The following is a 19111-nucleotide window of genomic DNA, read 5'->3' as shown; positions in this document are numbered from 1 at the left end:
TCATTCCTCATTGAATTGTCTTGGCCCCACTATTGAAAATCAACTGATCATAAATGTTGGCTTGTATAGTATATACACCCCAAGACTTGGCACTTTTCCTTTGTATTTGTTTCCCCTCTGGTCCTGATTTATTGTGCTTCTGACCTCATTGGTATTTGTCTTTTATTTCTAGTCTTCTGCTTATTTCTTGTACTTGATACGAGTTTTTTTGTTTTTTGTTTTTTGTTTTTTTTTTTGAGATGGAGTCTCGCTTTTGTAGCCCAGGCTGGAGTGCAATGGTACAATCTCAGCTCACTGCAACCTCTGCCTCCTGGTTTCAAGTGATTCTCCTGCCTCAGCCTCCTGAGTAGCTGGGATTACAGGCATGTACCACCACTCTTAGGAGCTGCACAGGCATGCAGGGAGTCGCTAGAGTGTGGATGATTATCTTCTGTTTCCTCTTCATTAAATTAAATGAGATGGATGAAATGAAAGGACACAGTCAATGGAGATCACAATGGAGGCATGTTAGACGTAGATCACACAATGTGGCATGTGTGTTGAACAGGACATATGTTTAAAAAGATACAATAGGGCCAGGAGTGGTGGCTCATGCCTGTAATCCCAGCATTTTGGGAGGCCAAGGTGGGCGGATCATCTGAGGTCAAGAGTTTGAGACCAGCCTGGCCAACATGGTGAAACCCTATCTCTACTAAAAACACAAAAAATTAGCCAGGTGTGGTGGTGGGCACCTGTAATCCCAGCTACTCAGGAGGCTGAGGCAGGATAATCGCTTGAACCTGGGAGACGGAGGTTGCAGTGAGCCAAGATCGTGCCATTGCACTCCTTGTTGCACTCTGTACAACAAGAATGAAACTCCGTCCCAAAATAAAATAAAATAAAAGACAGAATAGGAGTCGTACTTACAGGTGGAAAAGGGAGGCCAAGAAAATCTTAACATGCATAAAGCACAGATCATGTTTCTTCCGTGATGACAAATGTAGCTGCCAAATTGGCCACCCACTGGTGCCTGCACTCCTTGTTCCAGTAAAATGTTTCCATCCTTCCTTCAAACAATTCAATATTGTTACAATCAAATTCATAACTACTGTTTTTACTTACTCTAGAATGTAAGCATTTTACTGAATGCCACATTTATAAATGTAACTCCTTCAACCTCTTCTGAAATGTTAGTTTATGTGCTGGCAGCAAAACAAGCAAAACAACAAAAGTGGCCATGCTTTTTTTTTTTTTTTTTTTTTTTTTGAGACGGAGTTTTGCTCTTGTTGTCCAGGCTGGAGTGCAATGGCCCAGTCTCAGCGCACTGCAACCTCTGCCTCCCAGGTTCATGCAATTCTCCTGCCTCAGTCTCCTGAGTAGCTAGGATTACAGGCATGAGCCATGACGCCCAGCTAATTTTGTATTTTTAGTAGAGACGGAGTTTCTCCATCTTGGTAAGGCTGTTGGTAAGACCAGTTGGTAAGGCTGGTCTCGAACTCCCAGCCTCAGGTAATCCACCCGCCTCAGCCTCCTAAAGTGCTGGGATTACAGGTGTGAGCCACCGCGTCCAGCCACGGCCACGCTCTTAACATGAACAGGCTTCGGGGCTTTCTCACCAGGACTTCCCCATCAGCAAATGGAAATTCCCAGCGTTCTTGGCATGGATTGGGAGGGTAAAGAAAGGATGTGCACCAGCCTTCTTTGTCATCTTGAAAAAATATATTCTTCCCCGGTATAAAATTCTTCTGAAAGTAACTGAAGTGCAATTTATAATTAACCTATGAAGAACAAAGAGAAAACAAATTCGGTTATGAAATCCTGAAACTCAGCAAAGGCACAGGACAGCAAATCTGTGCTTGATGTCAGCTGTAACAAGATGAAGGGCGCCCACACTGGCAGGTGTCCCCTGGGGGAGCATGCTGCAACAGTGGTCTTCCCTGTGGACTCTAGAAATTCTCCCTGCTGCAAGCCTGGGAAACACACAGCTGCTACTGAGCCCCCTTCAGGAATGGTGTGCTGCAGAACAGTTCAGAGAAAGAGCTCTGGAGCCAGACCACCCAGATTCTAACCCCAAATCTCCTATCGAATAGCCTCGTCACCTTGGACAAGTTATGTAAACTTCATTCCTGAGTTTCCTCATGAGTAAAATGGGGATGATATTAACAACATCTACCTCATAGGCTACAGTAGGATTGAGCCAGATGGTATCTGTGTTGCCTAGCATTGATAAATGCTTGAAAAACATTGTTGGTTATTTTATTAACTTGTTTCTTTCCATCTACCAATAGCCCATGCAACTTCCAACAATTAATTATCAGATACATTGTACAACACAAAAGCTATACATGAGTGGTTCTCCCATCCCAGAACATAAATCAAATATTCCCATGTTTACAACATGAACTTTTCCTTAAACAAACTCACACTCATACCACATCTGAAGTCCATAAGATTATTAGTAATGACAATAACTAATTCTTCTGGAAAGTTCTTTTGTTCCAGGCTTTGTTCTAAGCACTTTATAGGCATAAAACTCTTTTAGCCCTCACAACAACAAGGACACTGAGGCCCAGAAATGTTTTCCCAAGTGAATTGCAGGGCTGGGACTCAAGTCTGTGGAGCCTGGTGTTGTAGTCTGCGTCTGTCATCAGGCAGTTTAATATATGCCATCTTGTATCCTCCGGATAAAGACTTGCTCAGAACAAGTCTTCTAAAGAATTTGAAAACTGGAAGGGACCTCACAGTCTAGGTTGTAAGACATGAAACACAGGAGCCCTTGCTTATCTCCTCTGGAAATAAGATGACAAAGCTGCCACAGAGGAAAGCAGGGGTCAGGTCAGCCAACAAGACTACAGAAGGAACACATGCTCAAGTCTCGGTAGCACAGTACAATTGTTAGAGAAAGGATGCTCTTACCGCAAGTGGCAAAGATCCATTGCTGTTATTGATGCTATGGTCAAAAACAATTCCAATATATAGAAAGCTTTGAGATAATCAATTATACAATGTTCAAACAAAGGCACTGAAGAATAGCCTAAAACTACAGAGAGAAAAATCCCATCAGTGAATGGCTGGTGTGAAGTCAAAGGCTGCCCAGTTGCCCGCTCTCTACCTAAGGAGACTTAAGATTGACAGCTGACTGCTGCATTCACTCAAGCATTCGTTCTGCAAATACACAAGACAGAAAATAAGGGAGGTAAGTTAAGGGAAATGACTCTCGTTATTTCAAGTCATAACTTTAACTGGGAAGTCTATAGTCCCAAGAACTGCTGGCAACTATCTTGGGGCATCAAGAAAGTAATGCTAAGAAGGAAGAGAGAATGTAAGTGCTGATCACATGATTTCAGACCTGGATCAAGCTTTGTGGTTTTTCATTAAAGAATGAGTTTTGTTCTTGTAGGAAGTTTAAGTTCAGTTTCATTCTTTCAAGGCTTGTTTCTAGCCTGCGTTTTACATGTTGATGATTTTATTTTTCATTTCTAGAAGTTCTAGTTCCTTTTTTTCCTCCAAATCTGCTAGGTGACTTTTTTTTTTTTTTTTTTTTTTTTTTTTTTTTTTTTTTTGAGACGGAGTCTCGCTCTGTCCCCCTGGCTGGAGTGCAGTGGCGTGACCTCGGCTCACTGCAAGCTCCGCCTCCCAGGATCTTGCCATTCTCCTGCCTCAGCCTCCTGAGTAGCTGGGACTACAGGTGCCCGCCACCGCGCCTGGCTAATTTTTTGTATTTTTAGTAGAGACAGGGTTTCACCGTGTTAGCCAGGATAGTCTCAATCTCCTGACCTTGTGATCCGCCCGCCTCGGCCTCCCAAAGTATTGGGATTACAGGCGTGAGCCACCGCGCCCGGCCTAGGTGACTCTTTATAATGACATGCTACCTATAAATCCTTTTATGTTGTCTTTTATTTCTTCAAACCAGCTAAACATAGTGATTTTATAACACGAGACTAATAATTCCATTATCTGGAATCTTTCCACGTCTGTTTTTGCTGTCTGTTGTTATACTGATAATCATTCTCGGTGTCCTGTTTCCTAGTATGTTTGTTCACTGACCTTGATAGTCTTGTGGTGAGTCTTGAGATACAGAATGAAGGTACATTCCTCCAGGGAAAAAATGTATTTGCACCTGTCAATGTGAGTCCCACTGTCCCACTTCACAGTTTGAGGGATTTCTCTTTTCTTTCTTTGCTTCTTTCCTTTCTTGCCTTCCCTCTGCCCTTCCTTCCTTCCTTCCTTCCTCCTTCCCTCCCTCCCCTTCTTCCTTCTTTCTTTCCTTCCTTTCTTCCCTTCCCTTCCCCTCCTTCCCCCACCCTTCCCCCCTCCCTTGCCTTCCCTTCTTCCTTCCTTTCTTCTTCCCTCCCTCCCTCCCTCCTTCCCTCTCTTCCTTCCCTCCTTCTTCCTTCCTTCCTTCCTTCCTTCCTTCCTTCCTTCCTTCCTTCCTTCCTTCCTTCCTCCCTACCTTTCTTTTTTTTGGCAACCAAGTGATATGAATTTGAGCTACAAATCTCAGGGCTAGGACCCTCCCTGCTGTGCTTAGTTCCAAGGCAACATTCAGGCAGTCGGGGGCATGTTTACATCCAGCACAACCTTACATTAAGTACCACCAGTACGATGTAGGCATTTGGGTTCCCAGATTTCAGGCGAGACAGTCTCAAGATATACACCCCACCTTGAATGGGCCTTAACTTTTTCTTCTTTCCCTCTGTGCCTTACAAGTCTATGAAAACAAGCATTGAATTTCCCCTAGTATGATGAATGTTTGATCAAAAGCAGTTTAGGGCCTCCACTGATCTCTTTGGGTTCTTTCCTTCATCTAGACTTTTTTTTCTTTTTCTTTTTTTTTTTTTTTTGAGACGGAGTCTCCCTCTGTCGCCCAGGCTGGAGTGCAGTGGCCGGATCTCAGCTTACTGCAAGCTCTGCCTCCCGGGTTTACGCCATTCTCCTGCCTCAGCCTCCCGAGTAGCTGGGACTACAGGCGCCTGCCACCTCGCCCAGCTAGTTTTTTGTATTTTTTAGTAGAGACGGGGTTTCACCGTGTTAGCCAGGATGGTCTTGATCTCCTGACCTCATGATCCGCCCGTCTGGGTCTCCCGAAGTGCTGGGATTACAGGCTTGAGCCACCGCGCCCGGCCTCTTTTTCTTTTTGAAATGGAGTCTTGTTCCGTCTGATCTCGGCTCATTGTAACCTCTGCTTCCGGAGTTAAAGTGATTCTCATGCCTCAGCCTCTCAAGTAGCTGGGATTACAAGTGGGCACCACCACGCCTGGCTAATTTTTTGTATTTTTAGTACAGACAGGGTTTTGCCATGTTGTCCAGGCTGGTCTTGAGCTCCTGAGCTCCGGCAATCCGCCTGCCTCAGCTTCCGAAAGTGCTAGGATTACGGGTGCCACTGCACTCCAGCCTGGGCAACAGAGCGAGATTCTTTCTCAAAAAAAAAAAGAAAGAAAGAAAGAAAGAAATTTCATAATCTCATATGTATAAGGTAACTGAATTAGAATGCATAGAATACATAGAAACTCATACTCATACCATATCTGAAGTCCATAAGATTATCAATAATGACAGCAATAACTAGGATACCAGACAAGCATGAAGCACAACTTTTTTTTTTGAGATGGAGTCTTGCCCTGTCACCCAGGCTGAAGTGCAGTGGCATGATCTCAGCTCACTGAAACCTCCGCGTCCTGGGTTCAAGTCACTCTCCTGCCTCAGCCTCCCAGGTAGCTGGGACTACAGGCATGTGCCACCACGTCTGGCTAATTTTTTTGTATTTTTAGTAGAGATGGGATTTCACCATGTTGGCCAGGCTGGTCACAAACTCTTGATCTCAAGTGATCCACCCACCTCGGTCTCCCAAAGTGCTGGGATTACAGACGTGAGCTACTGCTCTCAGCTGAAGAACAACTTTCAAAACAGTGATTCCCCACATTTTACCATTGAGGGCCTTTATTTTTATTTTTTATTTTTTTAGAGACAGGGTCTCATTCTGTTGCCCAAGCTGGAGTACAGTGGTACAATCATACCTCACTATAACCTCTAACTTGTATGTAGGTTCAAGAGATCCTCCCACCTCAGCACCCCAAGTAGCTGGGACTACAGGCATTGACTACCACACCTGGTTAATTTTTTATTTTTTGTAGGGACAGGGTTTCACTATGTTGCCCAAACTCCTGGAGCTGAAAGCCTTTAAAAGAATTATCCCCACTGAGGCCGGGCATGGTGGCTCATGCCTGTAATCCCAGAACTGTGGGAGGCCAAGGCGGGCAGATGACCTGAAGTCAGGAGTTTGAGACCAGCCTGGACAATATGGTGAAACCCCATCTCTACCAAAAATACAAAAATTAGCCCGGCGTGGCGTGGGGGCGGTGGCTCACGCCTGTAATCCAAGCACTTTGGGAGGCTGAGGCGGGCAGATCACGAGCTCAGTAGATCGAGACCATCCTGGCTAACACGGTGAAACCCTGTCTCTACTAAAAATACAAAAAATTTAGCTGAGTGTTGTGGAGGGCGCCTGTAGTCCCACCTACTCGGGAGGCTGAGGCAAGAGAATGGCATGAACCTGGGAGGTGGAGCTTGCAGTGAGCTGAGATCGTACTACTGCACTCCAGCCTGGGCGACAGAGTAAGACTCTGTCTCAAAAAAAAAAAAAAAAAAAATTACCCAGGCATGGCGGCGGGTGCCTATAATCCCAGCTATTCAGGAGGCTGAGGCACAAGAATCGCTTGAACCCGGGAGATGGAGGTTGCAGTGAACCGAGATCTTACCATTGCACTCCAGCCTGGGCAACAAGAGCAAAACTCCATCTCAAAAAAAAAAAAAAAAGAACTATCCCCACTGAGTGGCACTAAAGGCACTAAAGTTTGAAGAGAAAAATCTCTATTACTTTATGTCCTATATATTATTAGAATACTTTTACAATAGCATGTAGAAAAATTATAGTAATTTTGAAAAATTTCTCCTATAAACTGCATATTTTGAAGAATTTTATCTACCTAACTGCATTAATTTATTCAATAACTATTTATTGAGCGCCTATTATGGCTAGGTACTACAACAGGCACAGTGGTGAACAAAACAGACATGGTCCTATGACCTCATGGAGGTGGAGTCTAGTAGAGAAAGGCAGACAATACATAGAAAGTAAGAAGGTGAATATGTATGTAAACATTTATTAAAATTCCCTTTTTGATAGAAAGTATAAAACAGGGTTCAACTACAGAGAATAAGGCAGAGGTGAGAAACCTAAAACCGATTTAGCTGACTTCCTAGGTGTCAGTTCAGCTGAAACCTGAAGACTAAGAAGGAGCAATGCAGAGGGAGGACTGGGGGCAAAGCACTGTCAGAAGGAACAGCTGGTGCAAAGGCCCTGTCGGGAGAGAACTTCATGTAGCTGCTTTCTAGGAAGTAAAAGACCAACATGACCAGCCTGTGGGAGCACAATAAAGAACCGAACTGGATTAAGACTGGGAAAAAAGCAGGGTCAGAATCTGGAGAAGAGTTGGTTTTCTCTCAGGGCAATGGGAAGTTACTGAAGGGGTTTAAGCTGGAGACTAGCTGGATCCTACTGAGCTTTTGAAGATCTTTCTGCCTCCACATGGAGACTGGATTAGAATGGGACAAGAGGAGAAGCAGAGACCAGTTAAAAAAAGTTAGAAGCGATTTCAGACCCTCTGACCCTCTGAATGCCTTCCATTTTTTATGAGACACATAATTGCCAATCAGACCTTTGGATTAATATGAGATAACAGGTGTCATGATAGTGAGTTAAAAACAAATACTTAACATTTAACATTTTAATTAGCCTTGAAGCCTTCTGACATATATGGACACAACTCCATATACTGTTTGAAATAATAAAAATATCTCTAGGACAGCTTCCCCCCAACTACCACCTCATAGGCTCTTTAGAATTTGGAGACACTAGATTTAGAATCACTATGGTAAGAACTCTCAGGGAAAAACTTCAAACTATACTTTATAAAAATGTCCTCCCAATCCTTACCCATCTTTAGGTCTAAACTTCAAACTGAACATCAAAGGTCTGTTCCACCATTTCGGTGACAGCCTTCAAAATTTCACTTTTAGAAGGGATATAAACTAGCTGAAATCTATTTTTCCAAGGAAAATAGTAGAAGCAGGCTGGCAACGAACTGATATCAATTACATGGTAGCTAGTGGCAGGTCTTTTTATTGGAGCACTATTACAACGAAGATGCAATACAATTGCAGAAAATAGCAATGGCATCAAGATTTCAAGGATTGCTACCAGAGTCTTCTGTTTCTAAAATAAAAACAAAAGCTAAATGTTAACCCCAAACAGAACACATGTGGTGAATGCTCTTCCATTTAGAACACTTTAATTTCTTCCAGTCTCCCTGCCCCACACATGAAAAAGAAAAACACAGAATAAGAATTAGCTAGAAACATCTCCTTTTAACCTTTCTGTAACACCAATGGCCCAAAATCAGTAACAATGATGTCATCTTTTTTTTTTTTTTTTTTGAGACGGAGTCTCGCTCTGTCGCCCAGGCTGGAGTGCAGTGGCCGGATCTCAGCTCACTGCAAGCTCCGCCTCCCGGGTTCACGCCATTCTCCTGCCTCAGCCTCCCGAGTAGCTGGGACTACAGGCGCCCACCACCTCGCCCGGCTAGTTTTTTGTATTTTTTTAGTAGAGACGGGGTTTCACCGTGTTAGCCAGGATGGTCTCGATCTCCTGACCTCGTGATCCGCCCGTCTCGGCCTCCCAAAGTGCTGGGATTACAGGCTTGAGCCACCGCGCCCGGCCACAATGATGTCATCTTTAATAACAACATGACTCATTTGCAGAAAAGGGCCCCTGTCCATGTAAAGTTCTTTTTTTTTTTTTTTGAGACGGAGTCTCGCTCTGTCTCCCAGGCTGGAGTGCAGTGGCGTGATCTCGGCTCACTGCAAGCTCCGCCTCCCGGGTTCACGCCATTCTCCTGCCTCAGCCTCCCGAGTAGCTGGGACTACAGGCGCCCACAACCGCGCCCGGCTAATTTTTTGTATTTTTAGTAGAGACGGGGTTTCACCGTGGTCTCGATCTCCTGACCTTGTGATCCGCCCGCCTCGGCCTCCCAAAGTGCTGGGATTACAGGCGTGAGCCACCGCGCCCGGCTGCATGTAAAGTTCTTAATTGTTCTTTAACCTGTTATTATGAACCAATTTAACTGAAACATTCACTCCTTCCCAAGGACTTATATCTTCCCACAGATAACCATACCCAATTTTAAGATGAAATTCTTCCAAAGAAGAAGTTTTAACTTTCTGAACACTGCCATTTTCCTAGCTGAAGAGGAGGGGTCACCACTAGTCAGGAAACAAATGAGGGGAAATGTTATACATAGTACAAAAGTGTTAAGAGTTACTTTTTCGTCCTTGAAAACTTTCTTCTTTGGGGCTTCTAGATCATTGTGATGGACTACTTCTCCTCCTATCATTCTAGCAATTCCTTCTAAGTCTTTTTTGCTGATACTTCCTCCTCTTCCCAACCTCTAAATACACTCCAGGGCTCAGTCTGTGCTCTCCTTAGGTGATCTCATTCAGCTGTTAGATTTGAATCCATCTATATGCTGATGACTTCTAAATTTGTATCTCCAGCCTAGACCTTCCCTCTGACTCTAGATCCAGATACCCAACTGCTGGCTCAATATTTCCATGTGTTTCATCTCAAAGTTGACATGCCCAAACTGAGCTTTCTCATTCCTGTTAAAACAGATTGTCTTACAGTCTTCTTCACTGTTAATGCCAGTTCCATTCTTTGAGTTATAGGATTATTACCCCCTTTCTTTTTTTTTTTTTTTTTTTTTGAGACGGAGTCGCTCTGTCACCCAGGCTGGAGTGCAGTGGTGTGATCTTGGCTCACTGCAACCTCCGTTTCCCAGATCCAAGTGATTCTCCTGCCTCAGCCTCCGAGTAGCTGGGATTACAGGCACCTACCACCACGCCTGGCTAATTTTTGTATTTTTTGGTAGAGATGGGATTTCACCATATTGGCCAGGCTGGTCTCAAACCCCTGGCCTCAGGTGATCTGCCCACCTTAGCCTCCCAAAGTGCTGGGATTACAGGTGTGAGCCATCTGGCCTGGCCTTATTCTTTTTTAATAATACAGGAAAGCAACATGTTACAAAATGAACTGGTTACAAGTAGTAGGTAGAGGATGACTTCAATTTTAATTAAAAATATATAAAATTATGAACATGTATATAAAAAACTGGAAGGTTAAATACCAAAATATCAACAGTAATTCCTTTTTTTTTTTTTTTTTTGAGATGGAGTCTCACTCTGTTGCCTGGACTGGAGTGCAGTGGCGCCATCTGGGCTCACTGCAAGCTCCACCTCCCGGGTTCACGCCATTCTCCTGCCTCAGCCTCCCGAGTAGCTGGGACTACGGGCGCCTGCCACCACGCCCGACTAATTTTTTGTATTTTTAGTAGAGACAGGGTTTCACTGTGTTAGCCAGGATGGTCTCGATCTCCTGACCTCGTGATCCGCCCACCTCGGCCTCCCAAAGTGCTGGGATTACAGGCGTGAGCCACCGCGCTCGGCTCAGTATTTAATTCTATACAGGATTATTCTTGACTTCTCTCTCTTTCACATTCCAAATCTAGTTAGTTAGCAAATCCTGTTGCCTCTACCTCTGAAACGGACCTAGAATTCAATCCCTTTCACCGCCCCTATTTTTATCGTCCCTTGCCGGGATTTCTGCAATACCTTCTTTGGTGGTATCAGTACATCTGCCCTTGCCACCTTGCAATCCATTGTCCATGCAGCAATAAGGGTGACCCTGTTTAAGTCAGATCATGCTTCCTTCTCTGCTCAAAACTCTCTACTGGCTCTTATCTCACTCCAAGCAAAAGCCTTGTCTTACAATGAACTACACAGTTCTACATGATATAGTGCCTGTTCACTTTCTTATCTCATTCTGTCTCCTACTTTACTTCTCTCCTTCTCCCTGCTCCTGTGTCACAGGCATAGTTGCTATTCCTAAAACACACCAAACACATTTTTGCCTCAAAATTCATCTCTCTGTCAAGTACACACTTCCCTCGTGTATCAACACTGCTAGTTCTCCTACTTCTTTCAGATCTTTCCTCAAATATGACTTTCTCAATGAGGGCTTTTTGATCATTCTATATAAAATTTCAACATCCCTATAGATGTCATATCAACTTTTCATGTTTATTTTTCTTCTTAGCACTTTTAAATGATTTACATGCAGGCCGGGCGCGGTGGCTCAAGCCTGTAATCCCAGCACTTTGGGAGGCCGAGGCGGGTGGATCACAAGCTCAGGAGATCGAGACCATCCTGGCTAAAGCGGTGAAACCCCGTCTCTACTAAAAAAATACAAAAAAAACTAGCCGGGCACGGTGGCGGGCACCTGTAGTCCCAGCTACTCGGGAGGCTGAGGCAGGAGAATGGCGTGAACCCGGGAGGCGGAGCTTGCAGTGAGCCGAGATCCCACCACTGCACTCCAGCCTGGGCGACAGAGCGAGACTCCATCTCAAAAAAAAAAAAAAAAAGATTTACATGCTATTTATTTGCTTCTTTAATCTGATATCCCTACTCAAATTTATGTTCTATGAAAGCAGGAACCTTTTGCTCTGTTTTTTTTTTCCAACACTGAATCCCCAGACATAAGAACAGAGGTGGCACATGGTAGAAACTCAGTAAATATTTAATGAATGAATGAATTAAAGGGTATGCAGTCTTTGTGGGGATGTGAAGCAAAAATGACTGTGAGAAAGAAAAATACCTCGGATAGCAGAAAGTTCCTTCTCTTCTCAATCTTCTTGTTTCCCAAATGTAATATATGCTTTAATTTTTAGATACTATTATTATAACAAAAATGAGATTTTCATTTACAGAAAACATTTTTCCAGCAGGGACAGAAAGGGGAATATATTTTTTCTCAGGTGAAAGCATCTCTAACTTTGCACAAAAGAAATTAAACAAACAAGACTCATATAAATATGGAGAAAATATGACTATTGTTCCTGGAAAGTCTTCCTTCTTGGATGTGTTGTGTCTCTTGTCTCTTACTATACTCCCTGTAATGCTACTTCCTAAATACAGAGACAGTGTTTCCTTCTCCTGAACACAAGAATTTTAGAAGCAGCATCTTCAACAGTGAATGCAGGCCAGGCGCAGTGGCTCACACCTATAATCCCAGCACTTTGGGAAGCCGAAGAAGGTGAATTACCTGGGGTCAGGAGTTCAAGACCAGCCTGGTCAACATGGCAAAACCCCATCTCTACTAAAAAAATAAAAATAAAAAATTAGCCAGGCATGGTGGCACATGCCTGTAATCACAGCTACTCGGGATGCTGAGGCGGGAGAATCACCTGAACCTGGGAGTGGAAGGATGCAGTGGGCCAAGATCACGCCATTGCACTCCAACCTCAGCAACAAGAGCGAAACTCCATCTAAAAAAAAAAAAAAAGGCCAGGCGTGGTGGCTCACATCTATAATCCCAGCACTTTGGGAGACCAAGGCAGGCGGATCACGAGGTCAGGAGATCAAGACCATCCGGGCTAACATGGTGAAACCCCATCTCTACTAAAAATACAAAAAAAATTAGCCAGGTGTGGTGGCAGGTGCCTGAAGTCCCAGCTACTCGGGAGGCTGAGGCAGGAGAATGGCGTGAACCCGGGAGGCGGAGCTTGCAGTGAACTGAGATCGTGCCACTGCACTCCAGCCTGGGTGACAGAGCGAGAGCGAGACTCTGTCTCAAAAAAAAAAAAAAAAAGAAAGAAAGAAAGAAAAAGAAAAAAAGAGTGAATGCAGAGTGAATCACAGGAGACAGTGGAATAGGAACTTCCAGAATTGATCCCTCAACTAAAACACCTATTGAGCTGGCCTGAACTGTCTCAACTAGTTTGGAGGTCTGGAGTCTAGTCTAATAGAGATTCTGTCTTTCATAAATTGGAGTAGTGTGTTTTGATTGTTGCTTTTGATCACTGAGGGGCCAGTGCAGACAGTGGCCATTGTTTCAACACCCAAGGGCTACAGTGGCTTCTCAGGTGACACTGATCCTGGGAATTGAAAGAAACAGAAAACCCTTTATTGTTCTTTTCTTATCGAATCCAGGTATTAAAAAAAAAAATCTGTCGCTGGGTACGGTGGCTCATACCTGTAATCCCAGCATTTTGGGAGGCCAAGGCGGGTGGATTACCTGAGGTTGGGAGTTTGAGACCAGCCTGACCAACATGAAGAAACCCCATCTCTACTAAAAATACAAAAATTAGCTGGGTGTGGTGGCTCATGCCTGTAATCTCAGCCACTCAGGAGGCTGACGCAGGAGAATCACTTGAACCCAGGAGGCGGAGGTTGTGGTGAGCCAAGATCATGCTATTATACTCCAGCCTGGGCAACAAGGTGGAAATGCCGTCTCAAAAAAAAAAAAAAAAAAAAATCTGTCAAGTCACTTGCTGAATGCAGAGATAATGAAACAGAGACTTCAGTACTTGCACACAACAAGAAATATAGCCTTTTTAGCAAAGTCACTAAACAAATGGACAACTGCAGCTTTCATCAAGTATCAACAGGAATTTCTGGGGAGAGATGAGAATCTGATTTCCAGAGCTACCAACTACAGTATTCAAAATGTATAGCTCTCAGTAAAAAAATGACAAACCATACAAAGACATAGGAAAGTATGACCTATTCACAGGAAAAAAGGAGGCCACTCAAACCATTCCTGAGAAAGCCCAGACATAGGACTTACTAGGCAAAACTTTTAAATGGACTGTCTTAAATATTCTCAGAGCTGAAGATCATGGACAAAGAACTAAAGAAAATCAGAAGAATGAAGTGTGTACAAGCAGAAAATGTCAATAAACAGAACAATTTTAAAGAAACCAAATAGAAATGCTGGAGCTGAAAAGCATAATAGCTGAAACAAAATAATTCACTAGAGGGATTCAACGAAGATATGAGCAAGCAGAAGAAAGAATCCACAAACCTGAAGATAGGGCAGTTAAAACTACCAAGTCTAAGGAGCAGGAAAAAAAAATGAAGAAAATTTAACAGAGCCTAAGGGACCTATGGGACACTATCAAGTGTACCAAATACACATTGTGGAAGTTCCAGGAGAAGAAAGAGATAAAAACATGTTTGAAGAAATAATGAAATAATAACTTCTAAAATTTGATAAATACATGAATCTACAGATCCAAGAAGCTCAACAAACTCCAAGTACAAGAATCTTAAAAAGACCCACAAAGACAGTTACTATAATGAAACTGTAGAATGCTAAAGATAAGGACAGATAGCCGGGTGCGGTGGCTCACGCCTGTAATCCCAGCACTTTGGGAGGCCGAGGCGGGCGGATCACAAGGTCAGGAGATCGAGACCATGGTGAAACCCCGCCTCTACTAAAAATACAAAAAATTAGCTGGGCGCGGTGGCGGGTGCCTGTAGTCCCAGCTACTTGGGAGGCTGAGGCAGGAGAATGGCAGGAACCCGGGAGGCGGAGCTTGCAGTGAGCCGAGATCGCGCCACTGCACTCCAGCCAGGGGGAGAGAGCGAGACTCTGTCTCAAAAAAAAAAAAAAAAGATAAGGAGAGAATTTTTTTTTTTTTTTTTTTTTTGAGACAGGGTCTGGCTCTGTGGCATGATCATAGTTCATTGCAGCCTTGACCAGCCAGGCTCAAGTGAGCCTCCTTCCTCATCCTCCCAAGTAGCTGGGATTGCAGGCATATGCCACTACGCCCAGCTAACTTTTTTATTTTTTGTAGAGACAGGGCCTGCTTTGTTGCCCAGGCTGGTCTTTAACTCCTGGCCTCAAGTGATCCTCTCACTTCAGTCGCCCAAAGTGCTGGGATTACAGGTGTGAGCCACCATTCCCAGCCCAAAGAGAGAATCTTGAAAGCACTAAGACAGAAGAAACTTGTACAAAGAATCTTCAATAAGATTAACAGCTAATTTCTCATCAGAAACCAGGGAGGCAAAAAAGCAGTGGAATGATATATATAAAATGCTTAAAAAACAAACAAACAAAAACAACTGTCAAGAATTTACATCCCAGCACTTTGGGAGGCCGAGACGGGCGGATCACAAGGTCAGGAGATCGAGACCATCCTGGCTAACACAGTGAAACCCCGTCTCTACTAAAAATACAAAAAAAACTTAGCTGGGCGAGGTGGCAGGCGCCTGTAGTCCCAGCTACTCGGGAGGCTGAGGCAGGAGAATGGCGTGAACCCGGGAGACGGAGCTTGCAGTGAGCTGAGATCCGGCCACTGCACTCCAGCCTGGGTGACAGAACGAGACTCCGTCTCAAAAAAAAAAAAAAAAAAAAAACACAAAGAATTTACACCCAGCGAAACTATCTTTCAAAAATGAAGGAGAAATTAAGACATTTTTTAGGTAAATAAGAGCTAAAGAAATTTGTCACTAGTAGACCTGCCCAAAAAAGCATGCCAAAGGAAGTCCCTCAGGCTAAAACAAAAGAATGCTAGATGTAACTTGAAGCCATATGAATAAATAATTATCAGTACAGGTAACTTTTTAGATAACTACAAAAACTACTATTGGCCAGGTGCAGTGACTCACGCCTGTAATCCCAGCACTTTGGGAGGCCGAGGCAGGCGGATCACCTGAAGTCAGGAGTTTGAGACCAACCTGGCCAACATGGTGAAACCCCATCTCTACTAAAAATACAAAATTTAGCCAGGCATGGTGGCATATGCCTGTAATCCTAGCTACTCGGGAGGCTGAGGCTGGAGAATCGCTTGAACCCGGGAGGCAGAGGTTGTAGTAAGCCGAGATTGCGCCACTGCTCTCCAACCTGGGCAACCAAGAGCGAAACTCCATCTCAAAAACAAACAAACAAACAAAAAACTAGTATTATTGTACTTTTGGTATGTAACACCTCTGTTTCCCATATGATTTAAAAAATAGAGCCAGGTACAGTGGTTCATGCCTATAATCCCAATGACTCAGGGGTTAAGACAAGAGGATCACATGAGGCCAGGAGTTGAAGACCTGCCTGGGCAACATAGTAAGACATTCGTCACTAAAAAAATTTTTTTTTAATTAGCCAAGCATGGAGGCACACACCTGCAGTCCCAACTACTCGAGAGGCTGAGGCAGAAGGACCACTTAAGCCCAGGAGTTCAAGGCTGCAGTGAGCTATGATCATGCCACTGTACTCCACTCTGGGTGACACAGCAAGACCCTGTTTCTAAAAATTTTTTTTAAAAACAAGCTTATGCACACCATCCACTATTCATGAAAACAGAGTATGTATAGGCCATAAAGAAAATTTCAAATTCTAAGAGGTTGAATGATACCGACCACATTTCTAGATCACACTACACTAAAAGTATTATCAATAAAATAAAAACACCAAAAGCAAAAACAGCAAATTGTTGTAAATGAAAAACTCTCTCCTAAACTGCAAAATATTCTATCAATCAAGAAAATGAGAAGACAAGCCACAGACTGGAAGAAAATATTTGTAAAAGACATATCTCATAAAGTACTATTATCTGAAATATACAAAGAACCCTTAACAATAAGAAAACAAACAACCTGATTTAAAAATGGGCAAAAAACCTAAACAGTTACTTCACTAAAGAAATATATACATGGCAAATAAGCATATGAAAAGATACTCAACATTATACATCATTGGGGAACTCTAAATTAAAACAATGAGATACCACTACACACCTTGATATGGTTTGAATTTGTGTCCCTGCCCAAATCTCATGTTAAATTGTAATCCCCAATGTTGGTGGTGGCACCTGGTGGGAGGTGATTGGATCATGGGGATGGTTTCCCATGAATGGTATAGTGCCATCGCCCTAGTGCTGTTCTCATGGTAGAAGTGTGTAGCATTTTCCCCACTCTCTTCCTCCCACTCTAGCCATGGGAAGTGGTGGCACCCCCTTTGTCTTAGGCCATGATTGTAAGTTTTCTGAGACCTCCCCAGAAGCTGGTGGCAACATGCTTCCTGTACAGCCTGCAGAACCATAAACCAATTAAACCTTTCTTATAAATTACAGAGTCTCAGGTATTCCTTTACAGCAGCACAGACAGACTAATACGCAGCTATTAAAACATCCAAATCGATGGATATACCAAGGGTATGGAGCAACAGGAACTTTTTTTTTTTTTTTTTTTTTTTTTTTGAGACGGAGTCTCGCTCTGTCACCCAGGCTGCAGTGCAGTGGCCGGATCTCAGCTCACTGCAAGCTCCGCCTCCCGGGTTCACGCCATTCTCCTGCCTCAGCCTCCCGAGTAGCTGGGACTACAGGCGCCCGCCACCTCGCCCGGCTAGTTTTTTGTATTTTTTAGTAGAGTCAGGGTTTCACCGTGTTAGCCAGGATGGTCTCGATCTCCTGACGTCGTGATCCACCCGTCTCGGCCTCCCAAAGTGCTGGGATTACAGGCTTGAGCCACCGCGCCCGGGCAACAGGAACTTTTGATCATAGATAGTGGAAATGCAAAATGATACAGTCACTTAGAAAGACAAGAGGTTTCTCACAAGAATAAATAACCCCTTACCACATGATCCTGCAATTATGCTCCTTGGTATTTATCAAACAAGTTGAAAACTTATGTTCACACAAAAACCGCATGTGGATGTCTATAGTACTTTATTCATAATTGCCAAAATTTGCAACCAACCAAATGTCCCTCTATAAGTGGATGGATAAATAAATTGTGGTACATCCAGACAATGAAATATTATTCAGCATTAAAAAGAAATAAACTGGGCGGGGGGCGGTGGCTCACATCTGTAATCCCAGCACTCTGGTAGGCCGAGGTGGGAGGATCACCTGAGGTCAGGAGTTCGAGATCAGCCAGCCAATATGGCAAAACTCCATCTCTACTAAAACTACAAAAAATTAGCCGGTGTGGTGGTGGGCACCTGTAATCCCAGCTACTCAGGAGGCTGAGGCAGGAGAACCACTTAAACCCAGGAGGCAGAGGTTACAGTGAGCCGAGATCGCGCCATTGTACTCCAGCCTGGGCATTAAGAGTGAAACTCCACCTCAAAAACAATAAAAACAAACAAAAAGAAATGAGTTATTAAATCATGAAGAGACATGGAGGAACTCTAAATATATATTACTAAGTGAAAGAAGCCAATCTAAAAGGCTACATACTATATAATTCTAACTAACACTCCAGAAAAGGCATAACTATTTGATCTAATATATATATAATATATATATATCTCAGGGCCAGGAGTAGTGGCTCACGCCTGTAATCCCAGCACTTTGGGAGGCCAAGGTAGGTGGATCACTTGAGGCCAGGGGTTCAAGACCAGCTTGGCCAACATGGCAAAACCCCATCTCTACTAAAAATACAAAAATTAGGCCAGTCACGGTGGCTCACACCTGTAATCCCAGTACTTTGGGAGGCCAAGGAGGGCAGATCACCTGAGGTCAGGGGTTTGAGACCAGCCTGGCCAACACGTTGAAACCCCATCTCTATTAAAAATATAAAAATTAGCCGGGTGTGATGGCAGGCACCTGTAAATCCAGCTACTTTGGAGGCTGAAGTGGGAGAATCGCTTGAACCTGGGAGGCAGAGGTTGCAGTGTGCTGAGATTGTACCATTGCATTCCAGCCTGTGTAATGAGAGTGAGACTCTGTTTCAAATAAATAAATAAAATACAAAAATTAGCTGGGCATAGTGGTACACACCTGTAATTCCAGCTACTCAGGAGGCTGAGGCACAAGAACCACTTGAGCCTGGGAGGCAGAGGTTGAAGTGAGCTGAGATTATAACACAGCACTCTAGCCTGGGCAATACAGCGAGACTCTGTCTCAGGAAAAAAAAAAAAAATCAGTGGTTGCTGGGCAGAGTGGCTCAAGCCTATAATCCCAGCACTTTAGGAGGCCAAGCCAGGAGGATCTCTTGAGCTTGGGAGTTTAAGACCAGCCTGGGGAACATAGCAAGACTCCCATCTCTACCAAAAAAAAATAAAAACCCAAAACCGCAAACCAAAATTAGACAGGCCTACTATAGGAGGCTGAGGCAGGAGGACTGCTTGAGCCCAGGACTTCAAGGCTGCAGTGAGCAATGATTGCACCACTGCACTCTAGCCTGGATGACAGAGAGAAAACCTGTCTCAAAAAAATAATAACAATAACAAAAGAAAAAA

At 43.8% G+C, this 19111-nt stretch overlaps 1 protein-coding gene across 3 annotated transcripts in view; it reads right to left on the bottom strand.

Moving 5' to 3' along the window:
* Positions 1-19111, bottom strand: part of LOC106994913 (uncharacterized) — a 33306-nt gene that overhangs the window by 5713 nt on the left and 8482 nt on the right. Inside the window, exons 2-4 of one of the 3 annotated variants that reach the window (XM_077985250.1) lie at positions 2896-3019; positions 1498-1757; positions 1221-1338 (exon numbers count right to left, since the gene is read on the bottom strand). The gene's annotated coding sequence lies outside the window, so the exon portion shown is untranslated. Of the gene's footprint in view, positions 1-1220; positions 1339-1497; positions 1758-2895; positions 3020-19111 lie in introns of those variants that run through there. The other 2 variants (XM_077985248.1, XM_077985249.1) reach the window with 2 other exon arrangements.

Source organism: Macaca mulatta, chromosome 20 (genome assembly GCF_049350105.2).
Source record: "Macaca mulatta isolate MMU2019108-1 chromosome 20, T2T-MMU8v2.0, whole genome shotgun sequence".
Classification (NCBI taxonomy): domain Eukaryota; kingdom Metazoa; phylum Chordata; class Mammalia; order Primates; family Cercopithecidae; genus Macaca; species Macaca mulatta.
This window is presented reverse-complemented; position numbering and strand designations above follow the sequence as displayed.